A 7,500-nucleotide genomic window follows, 5' to 3' on the forward strand; every position below is an offset into this window, starting at 1 on the left:
GTGAATAATTAACGTCGGTGTGAAATTAATATTTAGACCTAAGCTACCATTCATTAAAAGAAACAATTATTTTATATAGTATGCATAAGTATATTGGCACTATATAGTGTTATGCTAGATATAAGTATTGATATATACATGATTATATGTTTATGATATTAATGTTGTATACATATAAATGTATATATGCATAGGTATGTATGTGTATATATGTATACATGTATATATGTGTGTGTATATATATGTATATGTGTATGTGTATGTATATGTATGTGTATGTGTAAGTATTTATGTATATGTATATGTATTTGTATCTGTATGTATGTATATATGTGTATATGTGTATGTGTATGTATATGTATATGTATGTGTGTGTATGTATGTATATGTATATATATATATATATATATATATATATATATATATATATATATATATATTATATATATATATATGTATATGTATATATATGTATATGTATGTATATGTATATGTATGTATATATATGTATATATATTTGTAATTTTGTGTATGTTTTGCTTATGTATTTATATAGATAAGGCTACCGCATTGACATATAAATAACTGTAATGAAAGTAAAATAAGAAGAAAACAAGAATATACCCGCCACTAGAAATGACCCTTTTTAGCAGGTGTCTAACGAGCTTTCCGACTCCTCCTACGCACACCTGAGTCAAGCCCAGGTAGCGGATAAGGGAGTGTCATTGTTCTCTAAATCTCTATATGTATGTTCGTACTTTTGCTTTCCCTATAAAATGTAAGAAACCTCTCTCAATAAATCAGTCCTCTGAGGAAGTATCACGAAACTAGTCAGGACTCAAGTGTATATTCTGTATTTTCATTTTCCCTGTGGTTCTTCTGCATCTGAGCATCACGTTTTCCTGTGATTTTTACGCATATACATATATATATACTCAAAGAGCCTATGCTTCACAATTAAGTGTAATGAAGTGGTGTAATGTAATAAAATTGAATAATAGCGCAATGAACATTCTGAGAGTATTATGGATAACAATTCATGGAGACAGACTATTTCCCAGTTAATTTAGTGGAGAGCTACGTAAGCTAAATACAACGCCATCTGCAAGTGAAGTATAGCATCATCAGAGATATACAGCCGTTGGAATTCATAGTAATACCTACAATTCTGATAAATACTTCACCCAGCGTTGAAGTGTAAACATGACTCCAGTGTTCAGATTATTTATAACAACTTAGTGATCAATCTACTTATAAAAAAAATTGGAACGTATAGTAAAACCTTCTTCTTGTATCTATTTATGAGAAAATGCTTCAACGTTTAAGAAATTACCTGTATATATATATATATATATATATATATATATATATATATATATATATATGGGCTCTCGTGGCATGGTTGATTTCGACCTGGCCTTTCATTAGAAGGGGCTAGCGTTCGTTCCCAAGTATGAGGTAGAAATTTATTTCTATTTGAACACGATGTTGTGTTGATATTTATCCATATTGACTCATTAGGGGTAATTTGAATGAATTACTACCAATTGTGTCGCGTGGTGGCCCGGGGAAATCGGGTAAAACTCGCTGGTAAAGAGACTGATGTTTCGTCAGGTAAATCCTCGGACAGCTAGATTAGCGTCAGGTTCGGATTACCTTTTATGGGCTCTCGTGGCATGGTTGGTTTCGACCTGGCCTTTCATTAGAAGGGGCTAGCGTTCGATCCCAAGTATGAGGTAGAAATTTATTTCTATTTGAACACGATGTTGTGTTGATATTTATCCATATATATATATATATATATATATATATATATATATATATATATATATATATATATATATATATATATATACAGCACATATAGATTTAGATATGAGTGGGAATACCTTAACCTGGTGAAAAGCTTTGTTTCTCTATGATGGGAAAAGGTGTACTAGTCGGGGACATTCGTACTAAGTTGGTTTACAGTGAGCGATCAGACAAGCGTCTCCCACCATCACTAATCCACACCGGTCTGCCTGGTGATGAAAACTGGCCAAACCCCATACAAGAATAAACACGTCTGATCCCTTTGTCCTGCACTGGACTAGAAACCTCTGCTCTTTTTCTTTTGTTGTTGGTTTATACACACACACACGCACACACACACACACGCATTATATATATAAATATATATATATATATATATATATATATATACACACATAAGCACACATTCGAACATACAGAAACATACACATATTTTATATATATATATATATATATATATATATAGATATATATATATATATATATATACATATATACATATATGTATATATATATATATATATATATATATATATATATATATATATAATATGTGTGTGTTTGTGTATGTTCGTATGTGTGCTTATGTGCGTGTATATATATATATATATATATATATATATATATATATATATATATATATATATATATAAGAAAAGGGCAACTGCGTACAACGTGGAGTTGTAGGAATGATTTCTCCCTTACATTGAGAATACCTTTCATTCATATACTTTACGCTGCATTAAAGAATAAGAGAACGAGTGGATATGCCTTGCATCGTATTGAGGAATATCTCTAATTCATATAAAATTGTAATTTTGTGGGGAGAAAATTCACGAAAAGGAAAAGCATAAGAAAATCCCATCGTTGAACTAAGCAGTGAGTAATATTTTGAAAATGGGTGACCTTAGGATTTTATAATTGCACGCAAAATGTGAATACATGGTAATTAGATATTCGGCAATAATGACCCGTACAATATTTAACGATTTTATGCCAGTAGTTTAACTCTCTCTCTCTCTCTCTCTCTCTCTCTCTCTCTCTCTCTCTCTCTCTCATATTTATCCGTTAATGATCCTTAAAATATTTAAAGTGTATATGCCAGAAGATCATCTCTCTCTCTCTCTCTCTCTCTCTCTCTCTCTCTCTCTCTCTCTCTCTCTCTCTCTCTCTCTCTCTCAATTTTGCTCATTAATTATCACTAAAATATTTAAAGAGTATATGCCAGTAGATTAACGCTCTCTCTCTCTCTCTCTCTCTCTCTCTCTCTCTCTCTCTCTCTCTCTCTCTCTCTCTCTCATTTTTTCCGTTAATGATCCTTAAGATATTTAAAGAGTATGTGCCAGTAGATTAACTCTCTCTCTCTCTCTCTCTCTCTCTCTCTCTCTCTCTCTCTCTAATAGATTCAGTACAACGTACGATAATAAAGTGTCACGAGAAGGATATTAGGTGCCAAACTTGGTAACACGAGCTCGATAAGAAATAAAACATTAGATGGGGACACCTTCAGGTAGAAGCAAACTATCACCAACGAGGTGTGACATCTAATTACGGATTAATCTAATGCAAATGGGCTCCTGCCTTCTTCTGATAGATTAAGGCCGGCAAAGAGTATCTTATATTTACTTAACGATATACGGTTATTCGCAAATGCTCCAGTATACAGGGATATTGCTAGAATGGCCCGGTTTTGGATGTTGAGCTCATATGTAGTAGGTTGGCCAGGGCACCAGCCACCCGTTGAGATACTACCGCTAGAGAGGTATTGGGTCCTTTTACTGGCCAGACAGTACTACATTGGATCCCTCTCTCTAGTTACGGTTCACTTTTCCTTTGCCTACACATACACGGAATAGTCTGGCCTATTCTTTACAGATTCTCGTCTGTCCACATACACCTGACAACATTGAGATTACCAAACAATACTTCTTCACCCAAGGGGTTAACTACTGCCCTATAATTGTCCAGTGGCTACTTTCTTCTTGGTAAGGGTAGAAGAGACTCTTTAGCTATGGTAAGCAGCTCTTCTAGGAGAAGGACGCTCCAAAATCAAACCATTGTTCTCTAGTCTTGGGTAATGCCATAGCCTCTGTAGCATGGTCTTCCACTGCCTTGGGTTGGAGTTCTCTTGCTTGAGGGTACACTCGGGCACACTATTCTATCTCATTTCTCGTCCTATTATTTGTTAAAGTTTTCATAGTTTATATAGGAAATATTTATTAAAATTTTATAATTCTTGAAATGTTTTATTTTTCCTCGTTTCCTTTCCTCACTGGGCTATTTTCCCTGTTGGGGCCCCTGGGCTTATAGCATCTTGCTTTTCCAACTAGGGTTGTAGCTTGGCAGGTAATAATAATAATAATAATAATAATAATAATAATAATAATAATAGCTGCTTCGGCAGAATTTAATTTTAGGTCCAATTTTTCTATTCTCCGGACTATTTTTTTCTCAGGGTTGCTACATATAGCTAGTAAGTGGGCGAAGTTCATCAGGTAGAAGGATAAACAACAGGTTAAGTTTGGAGTAATTATTGCAGTAACAAATGATACTCGAAAATTACAGTAAGTCAAGTTAGGAGTTGCGACGCGTTTCGGAACGGCTGGTTCCATCTTCAGGCGAGAAGTGAGTCTCTGGCTGAACCTGGGTCCTTATATATGCCGAGTCTGGTTCGTAGAGAAGGCCTTGAATTTTCTGATTGGTCGAGCGGAGGTCCCGAATTTTCTGATTGGTCGAGCGGAGGTCCCGAATTTTCTGATTGGTCGAGCGGAGGTTGTAGGTGCTGGTGGCAGGTGCACGACGAGCTCTGGTATGATTCCTGGTGTGAGAGGTAGGAAGGGATCCTGGATCCTGATTGGTCAAGGCGCGCTCCGAGCCAGAAAAAGATTCAGGCAAGCTCCTCTCTCGCTCAGTGGACTGAGCTGAGAAGGGTATCCGAGCTCTCTGATTGGCTGAGGCGCGCACCGAGACGGGCTGGGACTCAGTCAGCCCATTCCTACGCTCATCAGGCTGAAATTCCGGGCCATGTTCGCCGCCAAAATTCACGTTAGGTCCGACGATTTCTTCCTTTGTAGAGGTGTCACGATCGGGGTTGTCTTGATTCTGGGGGCCTGATTCTTGATTACGTACGTTAGTACGTCGACATGATGGTAGCAGGAACATTTCTTGTGTGGTATTCAATGATGGTCTCTCACTTTGGATAAGCAGGGCTTCCAAAATTCGTAAACGCCTGCTGTCCGTGGCGCTACCGATAATTTCGGTGTTAGCAACGATGTCCGTCCTGCTAATCTGTGAGTTGTGTCGTTGTAAAGCCTGATTTTTGATGGCCCCTTGCTGCACGTGGCACGAGATCCTTTTCGAGAGCTTCATAGTAGTCATTCCTATGTACTTGCCGGGGCTGGGCATTGGTAGGAGTAGACCACATTAGTCTTCTTCAAAGGATCGTTCTCGGGGGGCGCTGGGTTATTCTTCATAATCAAGCTGCGTGTTTTCCTTGTCTGGCAGTAAATGATGAGCTTTACTTTCGTGTTCTCGTCGGTGGGTGAAACATTATTTTTGATGATGTCCTTGATGGCCTTTTTGTCCCGTTGATATTCGGAGTGCATGAGGCCTTTGTAGTATACTCTGGTGTCCTTAGGTCCGTTGTTGGAGGTGTCGGACCTGGCTGTGGTGTCGTCGGATTCCTGGCTGGCATTGTAGGACCCTTTTTTCTTTCTTCGTGGCCGAGTGGTATGGTCACTGGCATACAGATATCCCGGACGAGGGTTCAAATCCCCGCTGGTCCGATATCATAGTCTTTGGGCGGTTCCGCCTGGGACTCTGTTCCCCAGGTCGTTAAGAGAATCCAGACTTTAATGTATTAATATATATGGCTTATTTGAAATATGAAAGAAACACGTTTAAATGTGCAAAAATTTATCATTAATCGAATGCCAAGTCCCAAACCTACCAATTAGCTACGATGATGAGGATGGGTTGATTTCAATTCTAAGTACAGAAAACCTGAATTGGACAGGTATATGTATAGAAGAATTGTCATTGACTTTTATCTTTCTTTGTGGCCGAGTGGTATGGTCACTGGCATACAGATATCCCGGACGAGGGTTCAAATCCCCGCTGGTCCGATATCATAGTCTTTGGGCTGCTCCGCCTGGGACTCTGTTCCCCAGGACGTTAATAGAATCCAGACTTTAATGTATTAATATATATGGCTTATTTGAAATATGAAAGAAACACGTTTAAATGTGCAAAAATTTATCATTAATCGAATGCCAAGTCCCAAACCTACCAATTAGCTACGATGGTGAAGATGGGTTGATTTCAATTCTAAGTACAGAAAACCTGAATTTGACAGGTATATGTATAGAAGAATAATCATTGACTTTTATCTTTCTTCGTGGCCGAGTGGTATGGTCACTGGCATACAGATATCCCGGACGAGGGTTCAAATCCCCGCTGGTCCGATATCATAGTCTTTGGGCGGTTCCGCCTGGGACTCTGTTCCCCAGGTCGTTAAGAGAATCCAGACTTTAATGTATTAATATATATGGCTTATTTGAAATATGAAAGAAACACGTTTAAATGTGCAAAAATTTATCATTAATCGAATGCCAAGTCCCAAACCTACCAATTAGCTACGATGGTGAAGATGGGTTGATTTCAATTGTAAGTACAGAAAACCTGAATTTGACAGGTATATGTATAGAAGAATTGTCATTGACTTTTATCTTTCTTCGTGGCCGAGTGGTATGGTCACTGGCATACAGATATCCCGGACGAGGGTTCAAATCCCCGCTGGTCCGATATCATAGTCTTTGGGTGGTTCCGCCTGGGACTCTGTTCCCCAGTTCGTTAAGAGAATCCAGACTTTAATGTATTAATATATATGGCTTATTTGAAATATGAAAGAAACACGTTTAAATGTGCAAAAATTTATCATTAATCAAATGCCAAGTCCCAAACCTACCAATTAGCTACGATGGTGAAGATGGGTTGATTTCAATTCTAAGTACAGAAAACCTGAATTTGACAGGTATATGTATAGAAGAATTGTCATTGACTTTTATCTTTCTTCGTGGCCGAGTGGTATGGTCACTGGCATACAGATATCCCGGACGAGGGTTCAAATCCCCGCTGGTCCGATATCATAGTCTTTGGGCGGTTCCGCCTGGGACTCTGTTCCCCAGGTCGTTAAGAGAATCCAGACTTTAATGTATTAATATATGTGGCTTATTTGAAATATGAAAGAAACACGCCATTCATTCCTATTTCTAGCACGCTCTCTTGCCTCTCTCACATCTATATTCCTATCACCCAGAGCTTTCTTCACACCATCTATCCACCCAAACCTTGGCCTTCCTCTTGTACTTCTCCCATCAACTCTTGTATTCATCACCTTCTTTAGCAGACAACCATTTTCCATTCTCTCAACATGGCCAAACCACCTCAACACATTCATATCCACTCTAGCCGCTAACTCATTTCTTACACCCGTTCTCTCCCTCACCACTTCGTTCCTAACCCTATCTACTCGAGATACACCAGCCATACTCCTTAGACACTTCATCTCAAACACATTCAATTTCTGTCTCTCCGTCACTTTCATTCCCCACAACTCCGATCCATACATCACAGTTGGTACAATCACTTTCTCATATAGAACTCTCTTTACATTCATGCCCAACCCTC

The sequence above is a fragment of the Palaemon carinicauda genome, chromosome 2 (genome assembly GCF_036898095.1).
Source record: "Palaemon carinicauda isolate YSFRI2023 chromosome 2, ASM3689809v2, whole genome shotgun sequence".
Classification (NCBI taxonomy): domain Eukaryota; kingdom Metazoa; phylum Arthropoda; class Malacostraca; order Decapoda; family Palaemonidae; genus Palaemon; species Palaemon carinicauda.